Genomic DNA, 16,328 nt, shown 5'->3' with positions numbered 1-16,328 from the left:
TGTAGCCTCATCGTGGACAGCACTGATGGTCTTGCCACTAATGAGCCTCTTACTACCGTTACGTCTCCATCGTCTGACGAGCGCCTTGATGGGCGTTTTACAATGCATGAGCTTGACGCTGCGATTTCTGCCTCCCGCCGATCATCGGCACCAGGACCTGACAGAATCACGTATGCTGCACTCAACCATCTTGATACAGAAGCACGACGTATCCTGTTATCTCATTATAACACCTCATGGGAGTCAGGAGAAGTCCCAGCTCATTGGAAATGCAGTCGCATTATGGCATTGCTTAAGCCGGGGAAGTGTCCATATGCACTTTCCTCCTACAGACCAATCGCCTTAGCCAGCTGCGTCAGAAAAGTGATGGAAAGAATGGTACTGTCAAGATCAGAGTGGCTTCTAGAGAGAAACAACTTCTTTCCGGAATTTATGAACTGCTTCAGAAGAGGCCGATCTGCCATTGATGGTGTGGTTGACTTGATCACCAGCGTTGAAGAGGAAAGAAGCCGACGCAGACTAGTGGCGGTGGTCTTTTTAGACATTAAGGGTGCCTACAATAATGCGCTGCATTATGCGATCCTTGACGCACTGGAAGATTTCGACATCGGTGGACGACTGTACGCTTGGATTTTTAGCTACCTTAGGGACCGCATCATTTACATGACGACAAATCACGGAGACACCGATCGATATAAGGTTAATCGTGGTGTTCCCCAAAGAGGAGTTCTAAGCCCGATCCTATTCAATGTCACAATGATCGGTCTAACAGCAGAACTTCCCAGCACGGTTAAGATCAGTGCATACGCTGATGACATATGCATATGGGCATCCGGAACTACTCGTCCGCAATTACGAGCTCGAATACAGCGTGCAGTGACGATCACATATAAAAATCTACGACGTCAGGGGCTCACTCTTTCAATCGACAAATGCGCAGTGCTTTCATTCACGCGCAAGCATATGTTGAAATACCCGATATTTATTAATGGGACAGCGATACCTGCTGTATCGCACCACAAGTTCCTTGGGGTTGTCGTACACAGAGATCTATCGTCGACGAGGCATGTCGCAGTACTTAAATCTAAATTGAAGAGCTTTGCTGTCGTTCTTCACCACGTAGAAGAAGCAAGATGAGGCCCATCAGAATCATCGCTAATTCGATTGTACAATGCTCTATTTGTGGGATACAATCGATACAGCATGCCGGTGCTCTCCAATATGAGACCTAGTTGTGTGAAGACGTTAGAGAGTGTTCCAGCTCAATGCTTACGAAGATGCTTGGGCCTACCGCGCTGTACTTCAACAAATGGGACAATCGCAGAGGCTCGGGCTTGTCCCATCAGTGTATACATGCTCTGCGAGCCACTTAGAGTTCACCTCCGATTGCTGAGCAGACACAGACAGCACCCACTGTCAGTACTACCCGCCACTCACCCAGATTGCAGTTTCTCAAGAGTAGTTTCGTGGCATTAAAACCTTGTACCATCAAAGGTTTCTCCGCCAAATGCTCCTGCAGTGCCTCCTTGGGTCCTGCCTAAACCACCTGTTTCTTTTACTATACCTGGAATCACGAAGAAGTCCCTCATTTCTTCTGTTGGCCTCAGACAACTGACCCAATATCACATTTATACAACGTACAGTGATTCTCTGCACGTGTACACCGACGGATCCACCTCGCTAAACACCTCCGCCGCAGCCTTTGTCTTCCCAGACATGGATATCGCTCGACGATTCAAAGTGGTTCATGATGAGACAAGCGCGAAAATACACACACTCAGAAAGGACACAGACAAGCGCTTACTAGCAACTGAAAATTTTATTTCGAAGCAAACACTAATAAATGTGCGTCATTCCAAACTTCCCCTGTCATCATCAACAACGTGATATCACAAAATATGCACGCGCCCACAACCGGAAACAAACACGTACCAAGAACTAAGAAAAGAAAACGTAAAAAACAAAGAAACACCAAAAACAAAAAAACGTAACACAGAGAAAAAACACTGGGTTATGTGACGTCCAAAAAAGCCAATCCCGCATCTGTTAGAAGAACTGACGCTTGGTTGACGCAACTGTCCCCTCCTTTCCGTATTCTGTACGCTTCCATTATTTCACTCGTCGCCCGGTTGTTGTGCCTGTCAATTATCCGTGTGTCGTAAAATTTCGGTTGGCATGTGCACTCCTTGCAGTGCATCGCTAAGTGTGAGTAAGGGGCCCCCTTTAGTGAACTCTCATGTTCACGAAGGCGCACATTTATGCACCGACCCGTCTGACCAACGTATTTTTTTCCACATGTGAAAGGAGTTCCGTATACAACACCTTTTTTGCACTCAAGGTACCTCCTGCCATGCTTGATGCTGCATTTTTTCGATTCTCCAGTTCCTTTCTTGTTGACTAGCCTTTCTACTGCTAGACAAATCTTTGTTAACTTGTTTTCAGCTGAAAAAACAACCTGCACGCCATACCTTAATGCAACTTTTTTCAATCTATGTGAAATATTGTGCAGATACGGAATCACCATTGTCCTCTCTCTTTCACCCTCAACTTGTCTCCTCTCTTCGCTTTTGCCAATGATTGCATTTTTTACTGCCCGACGATTGTTCTCACAGGCCGAAAGTATACAATCATCTTGGTAACCGGCTCCCCTCAAGCGCTTGATCTGCGCGGAAACACTCTCATTCAATGAGTGTACGGACGATTTTGTGAGGGCAGCTTTGATGCAAGAACTTGCAATCCCATTCTTTACTATCTTCGAATGTGCCGAATGATAGCTCAGCAATGGTTTTTCCAATCTAGGGTGATGCATCCAACACGTGTGAAAACGAGACAAATTAATTTTTATTTCTAGGTCCAGAAACTGAATACGTCGTTCCTTTGGCACCTCGAAGGTAAACTGTAAGCCACACCTGTTTTTCCTAAAAGCTTTTAAAACAGTCACTAACGTGCTCATACCCGGATCGTGTTTTACCAAAACAAGATAGTCATCTACAAATCTAAACAGCTTCAGATCCATACCATCTAGCTTTTTACCTACTGCTGTGTCAAGTTTGCTCAAACAAACATTGCATAGGATCGGGGCGACACTAGACCCAATGCAAATCCCATCCTTCTGGACATACACTTGTTCATTCCACCCCATTAGCGTGGAACTGAGATACATGGCCAAAATCTCCATAAAGCCTTCTACAGACACACCAGAGGCGTTACAAAAAGCCACATCATTTTTTTCTGTGATGCACATTTGTACGCTTCGTAGTAAAGGACCATGCGGAACAGAATAATATAGATCAACGACATCAATACTAAAGGCATCAGAGACCCTTACATCATCTCCCTTTAAGTAGTCCACTACTTGCATGGAACTGGAAACCAAAATTTGGTCAAAACACCGGAGCGTTTTCAGGTGTTTTTGCAAAAATTCGGACACGAGACGTAGCCAGGTACCCCGTTCAGAGACAATGGTTTTGAACGGAAGGTTCTCCTTGTGTATTTTTACCGTAAAGAACGCTTCCAGCAACAAGCCTGAGGTGCAGTACTGAAAACTGAGGTGCAGTACTGACTGCGTGAATGTGTTTTTGTCTAGCAATGTAACACCGCACATAGCAAAGAAAATGGGACCTATGATTAGGTTCCTGTCTGCTAGTGGTAGTCGTATTGCGGTTTCGGATAAGGAGGGTTACTTTGTGATTTTGCCGGAAAAGCTTTATTTGGAGAAGGCCCAGGCTGCTATCGAAAAGAACTTCCGCAAGGTTGAGGAGAAGGTAAGCCTTGTAAAACGTCGGGCGGTTAGGAAGCTAGATGACTTGAACCTGAGCAGGCTGTCTTCAGCAGTAAAAGGTGAAAAAGGCTTGTTGCTGGAAGCGTTCTTTACGGTAAAAATACACAAGGAGAACATTCCGTTCCGAACCATTGTCTCGGAAAGGGGTACCTGGCTACGTCTCGTGTCCACATTTTTGCAAAAACATCTGAAAACGCTCCGGTTTTGTGACCCATTTTTGGTTTCCAGTTCCATGGAAGTAGTGGACTACTTAAAAGGAGATGATGTAAGGGTCTCTGATGCCTTCAGTATTGATGTCGTCGATCTATATTATTCTGTTCTTCATGGTCCTTTACTACAAAGCGTACAAGAGTGCATCAAGGAAAAAAAATGATGAAGTGGCTTTTTGTAACGCCTGTGGAGTGTCTGTAGAAGGCTTCATGGAGATTTTGGCCATGTATCTCAGTTCCGCGCTAATGGGGTGGAATGAAAAAGTGTACGTCCAGAAGGATGGGATTTGCATTGGGTCTAGTGTCGCCCCGATCTTATGCAATGTTTTTTTGAGCAAACTTGACACAGCAGTAGGTAAACAGCTAGATGGTATGAATCTGAAGCTGTTTAGATTTGTAGATGACTATCTTGTTTTGGTAAGAAACGATCCGGGTATGAGCACGTGAGTGACTGTTTTAAAAGCTTTTAGGAAAAACGGGTGTGGCTTACAGTTAACCTTTGAGGTGCCAAAGAAACGACGCATTCAGTTTCTGGACCTAGAAATAAAAATTAATGTGTCTCCTTTTCACACGTGTTGGATGTATCACCCTAGATCGGAAAAACCATTGCTGAGCTATCATTCGGCACATTCGAAGATACTAAAGAATGGGATTGAAAGTTCTTGCATCAAAGCTGCCCTCATAAAATCGTGCGTACACTCATTGAATGCGAGTGTTTCCGCGCAGATCAAGCGCTTGAGGGGAGCCGGTTACCAAGATGATTGTAGCCTTTCGGCCTGTGAGAACAATCGTCGGGCAGTAAAAAATGCAATCATTGGCAAAAGCGAAGAGAGGAGACAAGTTGAGGGTGAAAGAGAGCGGACAATGGTGATTCCGTATCTGCACAATATTTAACATTGATTGAAAAAGTTGCATTAAGGTATGGGGTGCGGGTTGTTTTTTCAGCTGAAAACAAGTTATCAAAGATTTGTCCAGCAGTAGAAAGGCTAGTCAACAAGAAAGGAAGTGGAGGATCGAAAAAATGCAGCATCAAGCATGGCAGGAGGTACCTTGAGTGCAAAAAAGATGTTGTATACGGAACTCCTTTCACATGTAGAAAGGAATACGTTGGTCAGACGGGTCGGTGCATAAATGTGCGCCTTCGTGAACATGAGAGTTCACTAAAGGGGGCCCCTTACTCACACTTAGCGATGCACTGCAAGGAGTGCACATGCCAACCGAAATTTTACGACACACGGATAATTGACAGGCACAACAACCGGGCGACGAGTGAAATAATGGAAGCGTACAGAATACGGAAAGGAGGGGACAGTTGCGTCAACCAAGCGTCAGATCTTCTAACAGATGCGGAATTGGCTTTTTTGGACGTCACATAACCCAGTGTTTTTTTCTCTGTGTCACGTTTTTTGTTTTTGGTGTTCCTTTGTTTTTTACGTTTTCTTTTCTTAGTTCTTGGTATGTGTTTGTTTTCGGTTGTGGGCGCGTGCATATTTTGTAATATCACGTTGTTGATGATGACAGGGGAAGTTGGGAATGACGCACATGCGTGTGATGTATTTATTAGTGTTCGCTTCGAAATAAAATTTTCAGTTGCTAGTAAGCGCTTGTCTGTGTCCTCTCTGAGTGTGTGTATTTTTTGCGCTTGTCTCATCATGAACCGTTACCAACACGCCCAACTGGCAGTCATCCTAGATTCAAAGTGGACCATAAAACCACATCAACTGCCGCAAAGCTTGTCGCTATCCGGGAGGCAATAAGATTTATTTCCTGAAAGTGACCTCGAGCCTGGACGATTTTCTGTGATGCCAAACCCGCTTCACAAACCATTAATTGCATCATGAAGCAAGGTCCGTATTACAGCTTGGCAATAGAAATCACTGAACGTATTCAGGTTGCTTCAACAAGTGGTCGTCTTATAACTTTCCAGTGGATTCGCGCTCATTGTTGCGTGATGGGAAACGAAGAGGCAGGCGCTGAAGCTAAAAATGCCTTAAGCAGTGCCCCTGAAGTACGCATTGCGCTTTCGCGAGCAGACACGAACGCCCTGCTTCGCTGCGTGAGGCGCAGCTACACACTTCAGCACTGGACCAAACCGGAACGGCGACACCAGCGACTTCACAAATGGGACCCGGAAATGAGGTTCCGCTTGCCTCCTAAATTGAAACGGCAACTCACAAGTATGATCCACCGCATTCGTCTTGGTGTAGCGCACACCAGACGTTATGCACATATCGTCGGTCGCAGTGACACCGGTCCTAATTGTGAACACTGTGTTGTGCCAGAAACACTTGAGCACATATTTTGTGTCTGCCCAGCATACGCAAGTGAACGACAAACACTGATTTCTTCTACTGAACTATATCGCAGTAGGTCATTGACTGATGAGACCATGTTGGGCCCTTGGCCAGACACCACTAGTGCAACTGCCGTCACAAGAGCAGTTATAACCTTTTTGGAAACAACTGGACTATGTTCGCGGCTATGAAATGTGTCTCAGCTAGAAATAACACTACATACTCACCTCTCTATCTCACCATTGTCATCCATTATTTTTTCTTTTCCCCTTTCTCTTCCCCCAGTGTAGAGTAGCAGGCTAGAGCAAGCTATCGCTCAGGCCGACCTCTCTGCCTTTCTGTAAACAAACTTACCTCCTCCTCCCTTCATAAGTTTGACCCCAACCATCATTCATTGGCGTGAAGAATGCAGACGAATCTGTGGTTCGTTCCATCATAAATGATGACGAGTCAACAACCAATACAGCCAGCCCGAGGGGAATGTAAATGTTGCTGTAGTTCAAGTTGTGTTGCGAGCAGCCCTCCAGCAAAAATGGTTGCCTCATGTAGGCGATAAAAATTCTCCTCTGTACTTACATCAATATTGCTGCATGCCAATTGTAGCCAGTCATTGAAGAAACTGAAATTTTGATGCAAATAATGCAAGAAAAAAGTCCGTTGCAAACATTTCGGTGAAGCGAGGTGGTGATTGCGTGGCAGCAGGAGCAGAGATGTGCTCTGAACATATTCCGGCATGAACTCGTTCAAGTTGTAAGTCATACACGTACGGAACCCGTCACAAGTGCAAGTAGGCTCGTCGCGTCTCCGGGTTACACACAAATCGATGAATCGACCCTGACCAATCACACACTCTTGCCGACACCAACAATCATGGACGCTTCTTCAACACTCAAGTTCATTAACTACGCACAGAGCTGCGAGTTCCTTCTTTTCTTTTTTGTGCTGCATAAGTAGTCACGTAGAAATGAATATAACAGCGGTAAGGCATCTTTCGAGGTGGTGACGTGAGGGCGAGATCACTCTTATAAGATGACACTGTCGCAATAATGCATACACGTAAGCGGTGCCGCTTCTTGGTCATTGTGGCGAGACTACCGGAGCTACCGCCGCCTCACTCTGCTATCTGTCACATTTGTGGTTCTCAGTTGGCTACGCAGTGACAGTAGCTTCGCTTGTCTCTGTTGCACGCTACACTTGTGGTAGATCGCTTGCACCGACACTTCAAGAACTTGCTCCAGGCTGCAGGTTTTGATAATTTTGAGGCAAGTTGTAAACGCCTACCTGTCTGGAATGCTTCCATTTTGACATTGCAGACCCATCTTTTTTTCAGGCTGCAGGTAACGACTGTTTTCCGGCCGATAAACCAGTGAAAAAATGTGCACTTCGGACGATTCTGCCTTGAAGTTTGTCCTTGCCAGTTTGCGTTTACTAGTCAAGGCAAGAAGTGCACACGGTGCTTGCTTGGTGCGAGTTTGGACTTTCTATGGTTGTTCACCCATGATGACAGTTAGTGCCCTCCTCAGTTAGCGCAGCGTGTAAGTAAGAGATGAGTAGTGCGTGTCCTGAAGTGGTTCTCGTTTGTGCATAAACGTAGACATCAGTGACGCCTGCACTGTGGACTATAAACGAAAAATGCCGACGACCAACGGGCCAACACCTAGTAAAAGCACTCGTGGTGATTACGGTAAATAAACTGATTTTTATATTTCGAACTTTATGATACACAAAGCAAGGGTAGTTCAATTTTTAAAAATAAGCTATCTGCAAAAGTTTCGAAAATTTGCGGTCGCTAATGTTTGGTAAAATTCGGATCTTCCCTATTGAAAATGTGGGGTTGGTGGATGCTGGAATCGTTGGTGGCTATGGTGGAAAAAATAGTGGATATAGTGGAAACTGTAGTGGGCATAATGACCGACGGCGGCGAGAGTAGAAAAAATGGTGGCAGATGGTGGTGGTGGTGGCGAGTCAATGGTGGTGACGGTGAAAAATGCCGGCTTATGGTGGCGAGGCAAACCGTTTTTCGTGAAAGGCTTGGTGGGCTAGTTGGACGACAGTGGCCTGATGGAAGCTTGGTGGATGACAGTGGCATGATGAAAAGCACATGACAGTATGTGAAATCACTTAATAGTAGTGTTTCAATCTTGAATGCGCAAAAATATATGTTTACGGTCAAAAGAAACCAACGCTGCTCATTATGCTTTCTAGTGCGCTTTTTTAAATTCCTGTGGTGTCAAAAACGCTTCAATTTTTGTGGAGCATAGAATATGCGGTCGGCAATATGTTTACAATTTGCGCACGTACTTACATCAGTTTGACATCCACGATGTGTTTCTTTGTTGTGATGTTTAGAAGACTAGAGTTGTCCCTGTGAACATGACAATAAATGTTTTACATCGGCGAGCGGTTGTCGACAAATAGGTGGGCTCCAGTTCGCAATTGCCCCTTTCAATGTTAGAGCAGAACAAAGCGGTCACTTGATGTCGCCACGCTAGAAACGCAACTCTGGTAATTCTTGCACACTCTATTGTTTGAGCCGTACCTTTTAGTTAACAAACTGCTTGCCAATATGCATAAACTTTCACTTTCGACGTGCGTCGAGATGAGCCCCAGCAAATTCGACTTTCACCCTTCTGTTCTACCACCATGATTTCCACCAAAGGTTAGTCATACCGACCGAGCCTATACAAGTGGTATCGGAGCTTCTGGGTTTCAGAATACACAAATTTGACGAGTAAAAATGACAATACAGCACAGATTGGGCGTCACCTACCCCAAATGAAGCCTTTTTTATTGTTTACGGTGTCAGCGCAAGAAGCGGCAAACATCGATGCGACGCGCTTGCAGCACTTCCACCAAAGGTACGCCTCGCCTCACCGACAGCCGCCGGTCGTACTCGCCAGCGCTTCGCTGGCTCTTATGCAAGAACATAGACACGTCAATTCGTATGCTTGATGATGATGATGAGCGCTTTTTTATGGCACAAGGGCCAATTGATGGCCAAAGAGCGCCATTTCAATAGTCTACAGATATGAGCAGCGATATGATGTGTGGCTGTAATTCTAGAGATAGGAACAATAATATGATGTGTGGCTATAAAGGGGCCTTAAAATTCCTCGCGCTAACGCGTGCTAAAACATGGAAGTAATAAAAGCATGGCAGTGGTGTGAAATATGTGCTGTGAAAGTGGATGGAAATGTCATGGTAATAATATCATGGAGGAGATGTAGTCATCGCAGCCACGACCACGGTACAAAGGTCGTGCTACGGATGACCTCAAAATATCGGGTGAAAGCTATGCACATCTTTTAAAAACGTGAGAAGTGTATGTAGTTTAAAAATTAATCCCTACCGATGAGCATCCCAGGGTGTAGTGGGAGCTGCTGTCGGTAGGGCAGTAAAAAATGCTTTTTCCTTAGAGCATCAAGCTCAATGCACTGGACGAGAATGTGGAGAACCGGAAGTGGTTCTACACATCTCTCACAATACGGTGGATTGCCGGTAGACAAGAGATATGATTGCGTAGAGTATGCATGTCCGGTTTTAAGCCTTGTTAGTGTTACTTCTGTGTATCGTGATTTTGATAGTGGCGGTCAATAACCTAGTTGCGGCTAAATAGCATGGAGTTTATTGTCTGTGTGTTCATCCCACGTGCTCTGCCAATACCCCCTGAGCTTTCGTTTTAGCAAACGTTTTAGGTCAAGGGCAGGGATTGGTATTGATGCATTGAGAGTGGTGTCGTTGGCGGAAGCAGCCAGTTTGTCGGCCAATACGTTCCCTTGTATTTCACGTTGCCATGGAACCAAGCAGACAACGACGTGCTGTTTTGATGTGTACAGTGTGCACAGAAGTGAGTAAAGTGACACCAGCACGGGGTTCTTGTGTTTTTTAGGAGTGTTCAGGGCTTTTACCACGCTTAGGGAATCTGTGTATATTACTGCCTTTTGTAATTTTGCCTGTTTGATGTATTTTACGACCGCCAGTATTGCGTAAGCTTCTCATGTGAAATTGCTTGCATCAGGATTAAGAACGCCGGCCTCAGAAAAAGATTGGCCTACCGCAGCATATGACACAGAAGTGTTTGACTTTGATGCGTCGGTAACGAACTCAGGGCATGTGTATTTATGTTGTAGTTCTAGGAAGTATGTATGTATGTGTGCAAGTGGTGCGTGCTTTGTGACTTCAACAAAAGAGACATCACAGTATATAAGCTGCCACTGCCATGGTGGCAGATATGTTGCAGGAGCCATCAAACTGTGTTTGAGAAGAGGTACACCTGTTTCGTCGGCCAGCCCATTACACGGAGCGCGTAGGGCTGCCTAAACGAAGGACGGTTCTCGAACAAGCCAGAACAAGACAAATCATTATTGTGAAATGGGAAGGGTGCTTCGCACAAGAGTGGAAACTTGGGCTAGTTGGTGCGTAGTCATATTTGCAAGATGTTTCAGCGCGTGAAAAAGGAAAAACGACAGGGTAGACAGAAAGAGCGCTGACTTCCAACTAACTTTAAATAAAGTTAGTTGCAAGTCAGCGCCCTTTCTATCCTGTACTTTTTCCTTTCTTCTTGCGCTGAAACATCTTGCAAGGGTGTTCCTTGTCTGCCTTCACCTTCAAAACGTACAAAAAGGACCGGAAACATCTATGTAGGTGGAGCGACCATTCATTCGAATCCACGTACAAGCTCTCCACAGGGCTAGTTCGGAAAGCACCTGTAGAAAGGCGAATGCCTAGATGGTGGACGGGGTCGAGAGTCTTCAAGGGTGATAGTGTTCCCGACTGATAGATTATAGCACCGTAATCTAGGCGTGTGCGTATGAGGCTATTATATAAATTCATTAGATATTTCGTGTCACTTCCCCATGTACTGCGTGACAACACTTTCAAATCGTTCATTATTTTTAAGCAGCTGTCCTTTAAATACTTGATATGAGGAATGAAGGTTAGTTTAGTGTCTAATAGGAGACCAAGAAACTTGTGCTTGGTCTTCACTGACAGATGTTGACCATGCAGGTCAATGTCGAGGTCAGGATGGAGGCCCCTCTTTTGGCTGAACAAGACACAAGTGCTCTTTTGCGCGTTGAGTATAAAACCATTCTCATTAGCCTATTGAGATATCTTGTACAACCCTAGTTGAACTTGACGTTGGCACATTGAAATGTTGCACGATTTGTAACCAATCTGCACATCATCAACATATATGCAGTAAAAAATATTACGTGGGAGAGACAGGTGCAAGAAATTCATTTTAACTATGAAAAGAGTGCAGCTCAATACACCTCCTTGTGGTACTCCTGTTTCTTCGACAAATACTCCAGATAGGACAGTGCCAACTCGCACACGGAATGTATGGTTAGACAGGTAGCTTTCCATAATTGTCAGAATTCTACCCTGCACACCTAAATGTGACAGGTCTCGCAATATGCCAAAGTGCCACGTAGTGTCATATGCCTTTTCTATATCGAGGAACACAGAAAGAAAAAAATTGCTTATGAACATAGGTGTCGTGAATCTGTGCCTCGATACGGACAAGGTGATGAGTGGTGGACCGAGCCTCTCTAAACCCACACTGGTTTGGGTCAAGTAGGCCATTAATTTCAATTAAGTGCATCAGGCCCCTGTTAACCATTTTTTCAAAGACTTTGCAAAGACAGCTGGTTAACGCTATTGGCCTGTAGCTTGAAACTGAGGCTGGGTCCTTCCCTTGCTTTAAAATTGGGATAACTATAGCTTCCTTCCAGACTGACGGTAGCTCGCCGGAAGACCATATCGCGTTGTACAGAGAGAGGAGAGCTTTCTGGGTTTCAGTGGGCGGGTGTTTTAACATTTCATACGCCACACAGTCCGGGCCTGGGGTTGATTTATTGCAGCAGGTAGGTGAGGCTTGTAGTTCAGCCAAACAGTAATGTTCATTGTGTGCCTCATGTGTTGTGGGTTAGCGCTCTAATCTCTGTTTTTCTATTCTGGTTTTGTATCGTTGGAACGCTTTACTATAGTGTGATGAGCTGGAGACCTGCTGGAAGTGCGCCCCAAGAGTGTTTGCCTTGTCTTCCAAGCTCCCCCTTTGTGTGTTCACTAAAAGAAGTGTGTTTACTTGTCTTCCTGCTACCTTAGTAACCTTGTTCCAGACTATCGCCTCATCTGTGTATGAATTAATGCCTGATAAGAATTTATGCCAACTTTCTCTTCTCGCCTGTCGGCGCACCCTCCTTCCTTGCGACTTGATCTTCTTAAAGTTTGTAAGATTCTCGGCTGTAGACGAGTCTCTAAGCAACTTCCATGCCTTATATTGTTTTTTGCGCGCATTACGGCACTCATTATTCCACCATGGTTTTCGTCGTTTGCCTGACGGTCCACATGTTTTTGGTATACATTTCGTTGCAGCATCAATCAAAAATGCTGTCAGGTAGCTCACAGCAGTTTCTACGCTTCACCACTCCATGTCAGTCCAAGTTAGGAGAGTCATTTTTTGATACTGTTCGCAATTGGCTTTGTCGTTGAGCCATTTGGGAACCTGTGCAGGACATATATTTGTTATTTATATAATGATAACGATAGGAAAATGGTCACTGCCGTATGGATTAATAATGACCTTTCATTTAAGTAGAGGCAGGAGTGATAGAGATGTTATGCTGAGGTCTATGGCTGAGTACATATTGTTAGCGATGTTTTAATATGTTGGCTTTTTTCCGATTCAGAAGGCACGCACCGGAAGAAAAAAGAAACTGTTTAATCAGGCGACCTCGCGCATCGCAGCGAGAGTCACTCCATAAGCTACTGTGAGCATTAAAGTCCCCTAGGACGAGATACGGTTCTGGAAGTTCTGCTATCAGCGACTAAAACACTTGTTTAGTCAGTTGACGGTGTGGTGGTATGTATATACTGCAGAGAGAGAGAGAGAGATAAAGATACAAGGAAAGGCAGGGAGGTTAACCAGACGCGCATCCGGTTTGCTACCCTGCACTGGGGAAGGGATGAAGGGGAGAAAAAGGTTGCACAAAGATGAGAAGGTACACACAATCACGAGCACACTCGGGGAGCACACACAGTTCACAGGCGGTCGCTCAGGTTTGTTTACTTAAGGTAAAGTAGCAGTGCTTTAGTTGCTTTCTGCGCAACTGAGGCAGATGCCCAAGGTCCTAGTATCTTCTGCACACAAAATGGTCCGGGGTCAAGTCGATTCAAAACCATGCGTAGCTGGCATCGCTGTGTGTCGTAGCAAGCGCAGCTGCAGAGGACGTGTTTGATGGTCTCTTCATCTCCGCAGTAGTCGCATGTAGGAGTGTCTGCCATACCAATGCGAAAGGAGTACACCTTTGTGAATGCAACACCCAACCAAAGGCGGCATAACAGTGTCGCATCGGAGCGGGAAAGTTGTGATGGTAGCTTTAGCTTGAGCGAAGGATCCAGTTCATAAAATTGACACCTTTGGAAGCTGGTAGACGACCAGAACGTGCGTGTGAGATCTCGAGCCAGCAGGTAAAGTTGTCTTGCTGCATCATTCCTTGATAGAGGAATCGGGACTACACGGGTTTCTTCATGGGCTGAGCGGGCTGCATCATCGGCTAGTTGATTTCCGGTAATACCGATATGTCCAGGCAGCCATTGATATATAATATCATGCCCTCGTGCTAGAGCTTCATGATGGCAATGTCTTATTTCTTGTACCAGTTGATCATGGCTCCTCCTACGCATGGCAGACTGCAAACTCTGAAGCGCTGCCTTCGAATCACAGAATATGACCCATTTTCCTGGACGTTCTTGAACGAGATATTGTAAAGCAGCCCTTATAGCAGCAAGCTCTGATGCCTTAGATGTAGTCATATGCGACAACTTAAACTTGATTGTCATTTCTGCAGCCGGAATTACAGCGGCACTTGATGAGCTGCTGGATGAGACGGACCCATCAGTGTATATCTGCGTTCGGTCTAAGTACAACTCATGTAATAATAGCAGTGTTGCTTGCTTCAATGCTACTCTGGAGTGACTGCTTTTCTTTTTGATTCCCGAAATTTCTAGACGTACTTGAGGCTGGTCGAGGCACCACAAAGGGCATGCCGTTCTCGCAGCAGGCGTATATCCTGATGGAATGCTGTTTAGGTGCTTGGCTATGACGTCTGAAAACGTAGCACGTGCACTTCCGGAAGGTAGAAGGGCCAAGTGGTGGTCGGGGACACGGCTAGCATGTCGAATGTGCGCTCTGAGGCAATCCACAACTATATATGTCCTGACCGGATGGTCTTTGGCAAGCATGATTGTGGCATAAGTAGAAGCGCATCGGGGCAGTCCTAGGCAGATACGCAGTGCCTTACCCTGCAAACTCTCCAATGAATTAGTATTCGATTTGCAAGTGTTAGTCAGTACCGGCAAGCTGTAGCGCAATAGACCCAGAAATAGGGCCCTGTACAGCTGTAGCATGGAGGCCACAGACGTTCCCCATGCTTTACCGCACAAGAATTTCATGATATGCACAATATATAGCAGTTTCTTCTTCAAGTACGCACAATGTGGGCTCCACGAAAGACTTCTGTCGATTATTATGCCCAGGAAATGATGCGTCCATGCATAATTGACACTCTGCCCATTGATGTAAACAGGGTATGGCGTCATTGGTTTGCGTGTAAACGCCATCAACGCGCACTTCACAGTTGATATATTTAGGCCTTGTTTCTGAAGGTAGGCTGTTGTGAGGGTTGCTGCCCGCTGTATTCGTGCACGCACTTGAGGGCGAGTAACTGCAGCACTCCAGAGGCAAATATCATCGGCGTATATGGATAGGCACACTGACTTTGGCAGAACCTTCACCAGACCAATGAGGGCCACATTGAACAATGTGGGGCTTAAAACACCTCCCTGAGGTACTCCGCAGTAGGTGTAATGTTGGGCAGTTGTACCCTCATATATTTGTACAAAGAAACCTCTGCCAGTTATATAATCTTTTATCCATTGAAACATTCGTCCACCAATACCCATTGCTGCGAGAGAAGTGAGGATGGCATCGTGAGCTACGTTATCATATGCACCCTTCACGTCAAGAAAGAGTGGCACTGATATGCGCTTGCGACTTTTTTCTTGTTGAACAAATGTCGATAAATACACTGCAAATATATATACATATATATACATATATATATATATATATATATATATATATATATATATATATATATATATATATATATATATATATATATATATATATATATATATACTGCAAATTGTTACAAATTTGTTGAATATGACAGCTCAGACAGCTACTGCTTCTAGGGATGTCCGAAGGCATAAACGTGTACAGGCTGTTCATTCACCAACAATTATGGCAACACCACCGGATGAGGCGACAGCATCATCTCGGTCTTTTTGAAAGATAACGTAATTTAGAGGAACGTTAGTGTGTCATGATTTTAAGTGTTTCTTGCACACACAGCACTTTTGGTGTAAGTTTGTGTAGAAGTTCTTGGATATCGTCTAGGTTCCTTAGTAGGCCTCTGACGTTCCACTGTATTATACGTGTCATTTTAAAGATGTGTGGTGCTGTGTGGACAAGAAGTGTCACTTCAAGTTACAGGGCTTTTTGGGGCCCCGTAATTTGACAATTTTCTTTATAGGCGCGCTCCAAAGAGTTGTGTCTATCCTTCGACGCCTGAGGCGCCGGAGGAGTGGGACTTGTATCCATCACCTCCTGCGAAGTAACGGATGGTGCCTGATGAGCAGGCACATTCACAGAAGTTTCGGACGCAACGGCAGGTGCAGTGGTCCGGGGTCCGGCAGACTCTGAAGTCTGCTGAACCTATTTGGCAGGAGGCAGAGCAGCACAGGCTACTCCAGCCTTGGGCGCTGATGCCGCGACCGTAGTTACACTTCGTGTGACACTCGCAGATGCGGCAAGATGTAGCATGGTGCCCTGGCGCGTCACATCTTCAAAAGAAGGAGAGTGCTTGTTATGGAGGAAGAAGTGCTGGCGCGCCTCTTGAAAAGACAGATTGAATTTAACTTTGAGTTGAAGAATTTTTTTTTCTTTTTTCCAGGATGGGCACGTTCGTGAGTAGG

This window comes from Rhipicephalus microplus, chromosome 9 (assembly GCF_043290135.1).
Source record: "Rhipicephalus microplus isolate Deutch F79 chromosome 9, USDA_Rmic, whole genome shotgun sequence".
In the NCBI taxonomy this organism is placed as follows: Eukaryota; Metazoa; Arthropoda; class Arachnida; order Ixodida; family Ixodidae; genus Rhipicephalus; species Rhipicephalus microplus.
This window is presented reverse-complemented; position numbering follows the sequence as displayed.